Source organism: Equus przewalskii, chromosome X (genome assembly GCF_037783145.1).
Source record: "Equus przewalskii isolate Varuska chromosome X, EquPr2, whole genome shotgun sequence".
NCBI classification, from domain to species: domain Eukaryota; kingdom Metazoa; phylum Chordata; class Mammalia; order Perissodactyla; family Equidae; genus Equus; species Equus przewalskii.
In genome coordinates, this window is record NC_091863.1 from 101,806,661 (window position 1) to 101,818,531 (window position 11,871).

Below are 11,871 nucleotides of genomic sequence, written 5' to 3' on the forward strand. Positions count from 1 at the left end.
TCAACATCACTTACCAAAATAGTACATTTTTTACTAAGGATGATACATCCTAATCACCCAATGTCCATAGTTTACCTTAGGGTTCACTCTTGGTGTTGTACATTCTATGCGTTTGGAAAAAAGTATAATGACATATATCCATCATTATAATATCACACAGAACATTTTCATTGTCCTGAAAATCCTCTGTGCTCTGCTTACTCATCCCCCACCCCAATCCCTGGTAACCACTGATCCTTTTATAATCTCCATAGTTTTTCCTTTTCCAGAACATCATATTGTTGAAATCATATGGTACGTAGACTTTTCAGATTGGCTTTTTTCACTGAGAAATATGAAATTTAAGGTTTCTCCATGTCTTTTCATGGCTTGATAACTCATTTCTTTTCAGTACTGAATAATATTCCATTGTCTGGATGTATCAGTTTATTTATCCATTTACCTACTGAAAGACATCTTGGTTGCTTCCAAGCTTTGGCAATTATGAATAAAGTTGCTATAAACATCCATGTGTAGGCTCCTGTATGGACATAAGTTTTCAACTCCTTTAGGTAAATACCAAGGACCATGATTGCTGGATCCTATGGGAAGAATATGTTTAGTTTTGTAAGAAACCACCAAACCGTCTTCCAAAGTAGCTGTACAAATTTCCATTCTCACCAGCAATGTAACAGAGTTCTTGTTGCTCCACATCCTTGACAGCATTTGGTGTTGTCAGTGTTCTGAATTTTGACCACTCTAATAGGTGTGTAGTAATATCTCATTGTTGTTTTAATTTGCATTTCCCTGATAAAATATGACTTGGATCATCTTTTCATATGCTTATTTGTTATCTGAATGCCATCTTTGGCAAGGTATCTGTTAAAGTCTTTGCATCATTTTTTAATTTTTTTTTAATTATTAAGTTTTAAGACTTTTTTTTATATTTTGGATAACAGTCTTTTATAGATGAAAGATGTGTCTTTTACAAGTATTTTCTCCCTATCTGTGGCTTGTCCTCTAATTCTCTTGATATTGTTTTTCACAGAGCAGAAGTTTTTAATTGTAATGAATTCCAGTTTATCAATTGTTTCTTTCATGGATTGTGTCTTTGGTGTTGTATCTAAAAAGGCATCACCATACCCCAGGTCATCTAGGTTTTCTCCTACGTTATCTTCTAAGAGTTTTATAGTTTTGTATTTTATATTTAGGTCTATGATCCATTTTGAATTAGTTTTTGTGAAGGGTATAAAGTTTATATCTAGATTCATTTTTTTTGCATGAGTATGTACAATTGTTTTAGCACCATTTGTTGAAGAGACTATCTTTCCTCCACTGTAAGATTCACATTTTTTGTTAATTTAGATATTGTTTCGGTGATGGCAGTAGAAATTGGTACTCTGTTCTCTCACTTCAGATAATAACTGCATTTCTATTTTCTTTTTATTACAAATCAATAATGCAATTAGCATAGCAAGATCCCCAGAATTATTTACACAATTATTGCTTTTATTAAGAAAAGAATCTCCACATAAAATGTAAAACAGCTTGAAACAAAATCATGAAACAAGTTCCAGAAAAGCACTCTCCAGAGAAACAAAATAGTGTGCCTTTTATGCAACCTGTTTTCTTTAAAATTTCGTAACAACTAAAGATAGACTAGCACCAACCAAAGCAAGGAACTCACTATTCACTGAAAGAATCAACACAATCCAGTTTGGGCCCCCAAAAGAAAATGTACCATCCTTCAGTTACATTGACACTGTTTTAGACCATTAATTCCCTTATTTTGTTTAACTTATGGAAAAGCAACGTTAGTACATGAGTAAGAAACTAAGAAGTCTGACCATGCATATGTACCACTTACTATTTCAACCAAATTACAATTATAATCAACATAATCTGATGTATATTTAATTGCATTCATAAATTGTTTGCAGGATAGGTAGACATAAATTGTAAGTAGTTAGCATACATAATGCTAATTGATTAATATTACCTTTACATAGACACATCCTACTCTCTCTCTCTCACAGACACACACAGACACACACACAGACACACACACATGTTTCTTGTCTTACTTTTAGATCTCCAATTTTTCAAACAATTGTTTCATTATTTGAATTTCATAGACAGTGAGAGGCAGTGGTGGGGATTCATATTAAGAAAGATCACATAGATTGATAACTGTGAGAAATACAAGCATAAGGAAGCAGAATGAGGGACGTTTAGGTGGATAGTTAGTGTTGAAAGGTCTTGGCACATAGGTAGACAATGAAATATGGCAGCCAGAAGTGGGGTTCGAAGATCTGAGTCTATAACAAAATCCATAATTAACGCATGGCAGCACCTGGAAGCAGATAGAGCAACAGGGTAGTCTCAAGTCTGAAAAGGGGCCATGTTCTTAGGTCAAAAAGGGACTCTGATTGCAAGATTAAAGGGATTCAGGTCCAGGTAATATTGGGATAACTACTTCAGAAGTAATACTTGAAGACTCATCAGAATATACGTCTGGTATGAAAAAGAAGCCAAAGTGACTTTTCTAAATATAAATCAGAGCATTTCTTGCTCAACATTTCCAGCAGTTTTCTATCACACTCAGAATGAAATCTAAACTCTTTGCCATGGCTTACAAGGCTTACCTTGACTTGCCCTACCACTACCCCATCTTTTTGATATTCCTTAGAACACGCCAAACTCACTCTCATCTCTGTGCTTTTGGAGTTGCTGTACTCTGTGCCTACAACTGTGGCTCATTCCTGTAATTAATTAAGGCCTCTGCTCAAGTATCACCTTCTCAGTGATGTCTTCTCTGAGAACCCTATCTAAAATAGCAACCCACCACTCTTGAATCCATTACTACTCTATTTTTCTTTGTCCATGACATTGTTGAATATATTTATTTGTTTATTTTGTACCTCCTCCATTAGAATATCAGTTCCATGAAGGCGGAACTTTCTGTCGATTGTGTCACTGTTGTATCACTAGCTCCAGAGTGAGAATTACTGCTACAAAGCTAATGAAACTTAAACTTTAGGGAGTCTCATTTGCATAGGGCCCTGTCAATGTCCTGCATGTAATTTTGATTTATAATTTCATAGTCGTCTTTGCAAAGTGGGTCTATCAGCATTGTGTAAGCTTTAGATCCCACTAACCTCTGCTTAGCATCCAGTGCCTGGAACTTCATAAGCCCTTAATAAATTTTTTTTTTGAAGGAGAGTTTGTATTACTTATGTACAGAAAACTCAACCGCGTGCGCTCAGCCCAGCTTGGTGGCCAGTTCTTTAGCCTTTGCCATCTCCAGCTTGGTGATGCGAGCCACCGATTTTGGACCCAAGACGTTGCCTCCCCAGTAACGGCCGATCTCGTCGTATCTGTCGTTGTAGTTGGTCCTGATAGCTTCCACCAGCTTAGCCAGAGCTCCTTTGTCTTCCGAGTTGACTTGTGTGACAGCGACGGTGGTACAGGTCTTCCTGTGGACCAGACGCCCCAGCCGGGCCTTGGCCTTGATGATGCAGTAGGGCACCCCCATCTTCCGACACAGGGCAGGAAGGAAGACGACCAGCTCGATGGGATCCACGTCGTGTGCGATCACTACCAGCTGAGCCTTCTTGTTCTCCATCAAGGTGGTGACAGTATTGACCCCTGCTCGAAGGACCGGTGGCCTCTTAGTGGGGACATCCCCTTTGCCAGCAGCCTTCTTCTCAGCCCGGGCCAGCAGCCTCTGCTTCTTTTCTTGCTTTGTCTCTGGTCTGTACTTGTGGGCTAGCTTGAGCAGCTGAGTAGCTATCTGGCGGTCCAGGGCCTGGGTGAACTTGTTGATCGTGGGAGGTACCTTGACCCGCTTATAGAGGATCGCCCTCTGTTGCTGCAGCCGGATGTAGCGCGGCCATTTGACGAAGCGGGTGACGTCCCGTTTGTGCTGGATGCCCTGTCCGATGCTGAAATTCTTGGGCCTCTTCTCAAACAGCGGGTTCACCACCTTCTTGGTCTCCTGCTTCTTCACGACCGCAGGGGCCGGGGCCACCTTCTTCCCCTTGGCCTTCTTCCCTTTCGGCATCTTGGGCGGCTGGAGGAGAGAGGCATAAGCCCTTAATAAATGTTTTTTGAATGAAAGAATAAAAATGAGTGAATATTTTAAATACATTAGAATAAAAAGATTAATGAACTCTTTCCTTGATAGCAAGTTTTGATAAGTGCTTGGCTTGATTGAAGGGCATAAAGATGTTGAGTGTCCATTGAGGATATGGCTGCTCTGAAAGACAAGGAAGAGACGCTAGAAGAGGATGCTGTAGGCTCTAAGTAAATTTTGGTTAATTCATAAATACTCCTAGAGTCGGGATACTAAATTAGGCCAGTGGTATACATTATGATTTACTACCTTAATAAATGGTGTTCCAATTATAATTCCATTCCTTGTGACACAGCCTTCTTTCTCTTATATTTCCTAAGATATGAGGTACCCTTTCTAGTATATCCAGGGAGTGTCCATACTTTAAGGAAATCATTGAAGCATGACTGCCTCCTCATTACTGCACTGGGTTATTTCTTCCTTTTCGCTACAATTCTTTTTACAGTCCCTAAGGCTTTTAAGAAAGTCATGGATTCAACCAAGATTGTGCCGTAAAGTGGCATTTGCCCAGTGGAAAAATAGATGTGCAATGTATGCATACCTTGTAAATACAGTTAAATACATATATACATATTCATTCACACTAATATATTATAAAATATATATAATATATGTGAGAGAGAGAGACATTTAGCAAGCAAAACCTAGGATTTATTTTCACTTGTTAATAGTAGCTTCTCCATAGGATTACCCAGCTCTTCCTGAGTCATTAATAAGGAATTCATAAAAGTGAGCTATTAATAAAAGAGCTTAGTTAAATAATACATTACATTCTAAATAATGGTCAAAACTAGTTACAATGGAAACTATCTATGAATTGATCACTCTCAATTTATAGAAGCCCATCTGCCTTGGTTTTTAATCTACTCAAATTGTTTTTTGGCCAGTAGCACTGCCTGAGGCAACTTTATATCAACCTGACAAAAAGCAATAGAAAGTCTTGCTTCAGAGGTTCTCATTGCTTAAAGCTACAATACTTCTTTAAAAGCTCCAAGGTGTTATAATTAAAAATGTATCAATTGCTTAACTTGTCAACCAAAGGCAGTTATTGTAAAGCATTATTTCCCCTCAAACAGCTAGATTTTCATTGCTCATGTGTGATTGCATTTGTAGAAAAATACAATTCAACTTTAAATTTAACTTCTGAGAAAGAAACCTCATCAAAGCATCTCCAAAACTTTCTGGAATCTGTCCACTTTCTGGGAAGCTGTACATACTAACTTTCTATTCACAGTTACAGATAAATATGCACAAACACAGGTAACACGCAGATTTTTGATGGTGACTTGAGAGGATGGGTGAAAAGACTCTCTCCATAAATGCTAATTTAACTTTAGAAACAGAATGGCAATTGAAATTGTAAAGAGATATTTCTTTTCAGTGATTTCTTTCCTATTTTATCCTTCCTTTGCCCCTCTTTTCCTCAAGAAATGCAGAATGCAATTAGTAGCATAATGATTAAAGGAATAATTAGACACTGCAGGCTCACATCACAATAATTTAGGACAATTTCAAGCTTTTACTACTATGTCAAATTAGCAAATTCTCTGTGTTACAAAAAAGTTCATGAAGCAGCATTACCCTATCTTCCCCTGATTCCACCACCACACGCACACACACACAAAGACACATTGATGGCAAAGGGAACATTCTTTTATCTTGTATGAAAAGGAATAAAATCACTTTTCCATAAATTAAAATTCAAGAATCAGTTCTACTCTGTTGTTTTTGTGCGAAGAAGTTGTTTTTCACACATAGGTTTTATTTTAATTAAATAACAGACTCAACCCACTGCAAATAATTGCATTGTTAATCTCACTACATTACTTTGAACTGAAAGTGAGGAAAAACTAGTCAATGTTAATCAATTGCCTTGGAGGAACAGAGAGCTCTTTTGACAGAGTTGCATAATGGATGAAGCACAAAATGAGATAATTGGGAGATGTTTGTCCTAGAGGGTGCTAAGTTCGTAATTACAATTTAAAAGTTCTCTCATATCCTAATATTATCCTTTGTAAAGACACACATTCTATCTTTACTTGACTGCATCAATACCTATTTTTCCAAACCAATAATGTTCTGTTTGTCTGTGACCTAGCCTAAGGTTGGAAAACTAACAAAATAAAGTAAATAATGTCAACTACTCATATTTTTTTTTCCTGATGTGAGTGCTATTGCATGGTCATTCACAGATAGCTCCCTAACCAGAGAAGTGAAGCCTTTCTTAAATGCTTGACCCCAGAGTGGCTCTGGAAAAAGCAAACATTTGAATACTTTATTCCAAAATTTTAAATCTGCTTTGTTTCAAGATTATGTTTTATAAACTCCAAAATCTCCAAGTGAATGTCTATATATTAGGATGTTAAAAAAGTCATGGGCAGATAAAGAATTCTTCAGAGATGCTTTATATCAAGTAGTGATGATAGTTCAACAACTTGTTTCTTTCAAGACAATCAAAGCATTTTGTTAAAAACTCTTTGTGCCTTGTGATATAGTCAAGGTATAATCCCTTAACACACAACAACAAGACAGCTACTAATATTTGGCATTATGTTGTTTCTTTCGAGTTTATAAAAACACTTTCTTCTTTACAACAATCTTGTGAAGTAGGTAAGGCTAGCTTCACAAGCTCCATTGCCATTGTATAGTTGAGAAAATTGGGGCTTAGTCAGTAGCTAGCAGAGAGAGAATTTGAATTCAGGTCTTCTGACTCCAGATCTAATGCTTATTTTCCTATACAACATTAAGAAATAATAATTTAAAGAACCAAAGAAGAAGGTAGAGGGGTGTTAAAACCATGACATGGGTGCCCACTCTCTTTTTCACACCAGTCATGGGAATAGTTACTAGCTTTTTCTCTTTCACAAGTTTCATAGCGATAACAATGCGTGTCATAATGCCTAGCTGAGTGCCTGGTCTGTACAGATTATATAAAAAGTCAATTTTAATTTAAATATTCATAATTTGCATCTCTCTGCCAGCACATATCCTCCTGTTGGTCGATAAGCCCTTAACAAATACTTTGAGAAGGTTTTACCACAGCCATATAATTAACATTGGTGAAAAAAGGAATATTCCAAGAATCAATGCTAAGACAGGAAGGAGGACCCTCAGAAATTTCATAAGACATCAAAGCTGAAGACTTCATTTCTGTTTTAAAGCTTAAGTGTCATTGAAATCTTACTATTTTCAAGGTTACTATGTAGAGTGTTTTTTTAAATAAACATTTAATCCATCCAGGCAGAGTTTCAAGATGCTTATTTAATGTTAGGGTTGAAAGAAAACACAGACAGCATCTACTCTAAACTGCTTATTTTTACAAAAAAAGAAGATAAGGTCCAGAGGTGCTGTGACTTGCCCAAGTTCTCACAGTTAGCGGTATGGTTAGAAATACAATTCTGCTTTCTTGCGTCCCAGTTAAATCTCTTTCCATCAGATCTCCTAAATTTCTCCTCACTCCACTGCAAAATGTACGTTTGAATAAAATAGATATTAATTTTTAATATCAGAATAACAATCATTGCATAAAATCAGTGCCCAAATAAAATGATTTTTTCTTCTTATGTTTAATAATATGAATTCACAATACTTTTTCACTAGTAAAAATAACATTATTATTGTGACAAATTACGTTATTATGTTTTCTAATTCTGCATCACTCTCTAGTTGTTTTTACTGTGGAAGCCACAGGAATTCATTTAATGTATTTGTGATTATCAGAACATGTCAATATGAACTATTTCTCAATAATTACATGAATAGAAACCTTATAGGTACTTATGACCTATAAGGTTAACATTTAAGAATATGAGTTTTTTAAGATGAGATGTTCGGCACTAAATGAAGGTCCCACCTTCTGATTGGGTAGAATACCTTTATGTTTTCTTAGAGCCATCACACTGCATGCTCTGAATCAAAAATAATTTAGCTTACCTTGCATCACATAAAAGCATTTTATGTGGTAGAATACAACATAGCGAAAAGAACAAAAAACAATTGACACGTACTTTGCATTTGTTCATACACTACAAAACAGAGACATCAGGGCTTCAGACATTTAACATGAGATATGATGTCTAGATAATATTACAACTGTTCCCCAAGTTCTTATTCTATTCTCTTTTTATATATTTTTTATTGTAATTGCAAGAGTTTTGTAATCAATCTCACTGCCTCTCATTTCTCTTCTTCTAATTCTAAATTCAGCTGTTAGATTAATCTGTCTAAAGCCCAGTTTTCAGGATATTACTTTTGGTTGCTCCTCAATATCTAAATTCAAATGCCTCACTATCTGTCCCTACCAGTCCTTCCTCAGCTTTTCTTCTGCTTGAGCATCATAAAGCCCAGTGCATTTCCAGCACTGTCCAGGGGAGGGTACTCTTATCCACAAATAAGGAGTATTAGCTTCCTGGTTATCCCTCAAGTGGCCATGGGGACTTCAGGCTATCTTAGGTAGCTAACAGGACCCATTAAGAGCACTCCAGGAATACCTCTAGTTCTTAATATTTTTAAAACAAATGCAGGACGTTGGGTGACAGCATTCGGACTCTTTCAGTTAAAGTCAACACCCATAACACTCACCTTGAGCCCCAATGATCTCCCTCTCTCTTCCTCCTTGCATATACTACTCTCTCCATAAAGTATTTCTCTTCTTTATCTTCCTCAACAATTCTGAGTATATTACTTAACTTCTCTGAACCTGAGTTTCATCATCTCTAAAACGGGGATGACAATAATAATGCCTAATCCATAAAATTGATATGAGGATTGAACATAAATCACATGCAACAATGTTTGACATATAGTAAGTTTTCAATAAGTGTTAACTATTATTCCTTTTGTCATCATCATTACTAACATGATTATTATTTTTACTATTTCCCAGCAACCCCTATCTGAGCATGATGTAGAATGGAGAGATATATTTCATTTTAATTTTACCCATTACATTTAAGTTCAGGTTTCTATTTTTAACTGTAAAATGCATGTGTTGAATTCATAATATGTAATTAAGAACATAATTTTAAATATATTAAATTAATTACTCCATATGACTATTTGTTGTTCTTTTGCAATCAATAGCCCTAAATGGGGGGATGGGAGTGGAGAAGACTCTACTCTTGCTCAAGTGGGTAAGATGAACTTTTTAGAAAGAATAAGGAGGTAAAAGGAAAGAAAAAAGAGGAAGAGAAGACTTTCACAACATAGCAGCAAAGATGCATCCCATTCAAAGAGTTTCAACTGCCTAGGGTTTATGAGGGCAGGAATTTTTTCTCCTTCAATTTTTGTGTAGAGCTAAGATGCATTAACTGTTGGAATAGTGCCTTCTCTTTGAATATACTCCAAATTCTAGAATAATGGTATTCATTTAATAAATATGTGTTGAGTGCCTGCTCTTTGCCAAACACTATATGAAACAGGACCTCTAAAAAGCTTATGCAATAAATGCACATATTTGGATGGGGTCTTAGTAAGAAGTTGATGATGAAGAACAAAAAGATGAAAGCTGTTCATATTATCAAATGCTCTACTTTGACTAAATTGTATTTTTAAAATTTTTATTCAAATTATTGACATTTATTATTACTATACTTATGTGCACTTATTACACAATTATTTTGCCTCTCCAGGTAGATAACAAGGTCTTTGAGGGGAGGGACTAAACCTATCATAAATGTTCTGGAACTTTTTAATCACTCTGTTTTCTTTGAGTTTGAAATGTCCAGGAATTTCTTGAAAATAAGAGTGTAGCATTTGGTTGAACATGTACCCAAGAGCATCTCACCATAAAGGTAGAACAAGGGTGTTTTTTCTGAGATCCTTGTGTTAAATTTCCTCAAGTGACTATGATGCATCTTCTGGGAGCCACTTTTCAACCGACTGAGATTATCAACAACTGCCTCTCGACCTGTAGTTTTTAGGCATCAGTGAATCCATGTTTTCCACTTCAGTCTCCTTCTTGTATCCTAACCCCCATTGGAAAGCACTATAAACAGTTTACTCTCCCTTCATCTTTTTCTCATTTCATGTGTTACATAGAGGTTGTGCTTTGTTTTGTGTTTAATGAGGGTATTTGAAAAGTCGTCATGGTTTTATGTCCTCTATTACAGATTATAAGCCTGTGATTAGAAAATTTCAATTTCCTACTAAAGGAAACCTCAAGATGCCATGATTTCTGTTACACACCTCACTTAGCTGGCAGTTTATCAGAAGTGGGGTTGGATGGTGAGAACAAGGTTCTTTCCCCTACGAGTCATAAGATTTCAGAGCTGGAGAAAAAAACGAACTCAAAAGGTGTGTACTGTAAAGCCACTGGTAATAATTGCAATGTGCCTTACTTAGAAAGAAAATATCTCCTGACCTTTTGGGAGAGGAAAGTGTTTTTCACCTAGTTTTAATTTAACGACTTCCTGTTACAGCCATTGAATTTTAAATGACAAATTTTGCCCTTCAGTTTTCACACTGGATAAAGGGATTTGGCACTTAGCTTATCTGTAACTCAACCAAATTTTAGTGATAAATATTTGATATTTCAGGTAACATACTTAATGAGCTCATGGATGTTTCAAATAAACTGTGCCACTTTTTCATTTGTGTATGGATTTTATTACCAAATGATACTCTGAACACCTCTCCCCTTCTTCCTTTTCTCTCCTGTCGTCTCCCCTCCCTCTGGCAGCCTTTTAGTGAAGGTACACATCTGCTGCCATAAACACACAAATTAGCACATCAATGTTTCTGATGGAAAAAAAGTCAGTGCAATAAGAGAATGTTTTGAAAGCAAGCCAGTTTGTCAGTAAATTATAAGCTTCATTACCATAAAACTCTAACAAATAGAACCCACATCTCATTAACTGAAAGCACAATATGACTGTAGCAATATTCATCTCCCCAAAGAGTGCTTATCCATAGGAAAAAAAGATAAAAGTTTTGCTTAGAGCTGCCATTAATGACAGCATTAACTTATTAAAGAATGTCTAGGCATTTTGCAAAATGTACATTTTACCCCCTCCCCCATCTTTTTTTTTTTTGATTAAGCACCGTGGAAGGTTATACAGTACAAGAGTTATATGATGGCTAAGTCCATTCCACTTTGACGTCATTCTAATTATGCTCTACTAAGGATGGAGAATATTTTTTCCCGGCACTATTGCTAACTGTCTATGGTTGGTAAAATTCTTCCATATTACATTTAAGGCCAAAATCCATATACCATTTAGTTCTCTGATGAGTTCGTTTCTGTAAAGGTAAAAGAAAAGGAATCACTTCACTACATTTTGCAAAATAGAAACTTATTTTCAAACCTAGAATGTTCAATAGATTTTGTGCTGGGGTAGCCCCAAACCACTTCTGTTATTTTTGATGATTTGGTAAAAACAATTCTTTAGCAACTGTCCTATTGTTTGTGTGGCTTTGTATGCTTAAGAATATTTATGAAATTCTAAGAAAACAAAACTATTTGTAGTAAAGTTTTTGCTAGAGAGTACCACTTTCAGGAAGGAGACCTAATCCCAAATTAAATTCAGTAATTAAATTGACAGATAAGAACACAGAGTAATTAAGAATAAAGATGTTGCTAGTATAACATAAGTAAGAATGCTTGTTCCACTAATTATGGATCAAGTTTGTGAAAATAGTAAAGTAAGAGTTTAAATGACATGATGTCTTGGACTTACTTGAAAATACTCTAGGAAAAAAGTAAGGAGACAATGAATAGATGAAACAAGATTGAAAAAAATGTTGGTAATTATTGAGGC

The 11,871-nt window shown here is 35.9% G+C and overlaps 1 pseudogene; it reads right to left on the bottom strand.

Moving 5' to 3' along the window:
- Positions 1-884: 884 nt before the first annotated feature.
- On the bottom strand, positions 885-4,070 carry LOC139080858 (large ribosomal subunit protein eL8 pseudogene; annotated as a pseudogene).
- Positions 4,071-11,871: the final 7,801 nt, after the last annotated feature.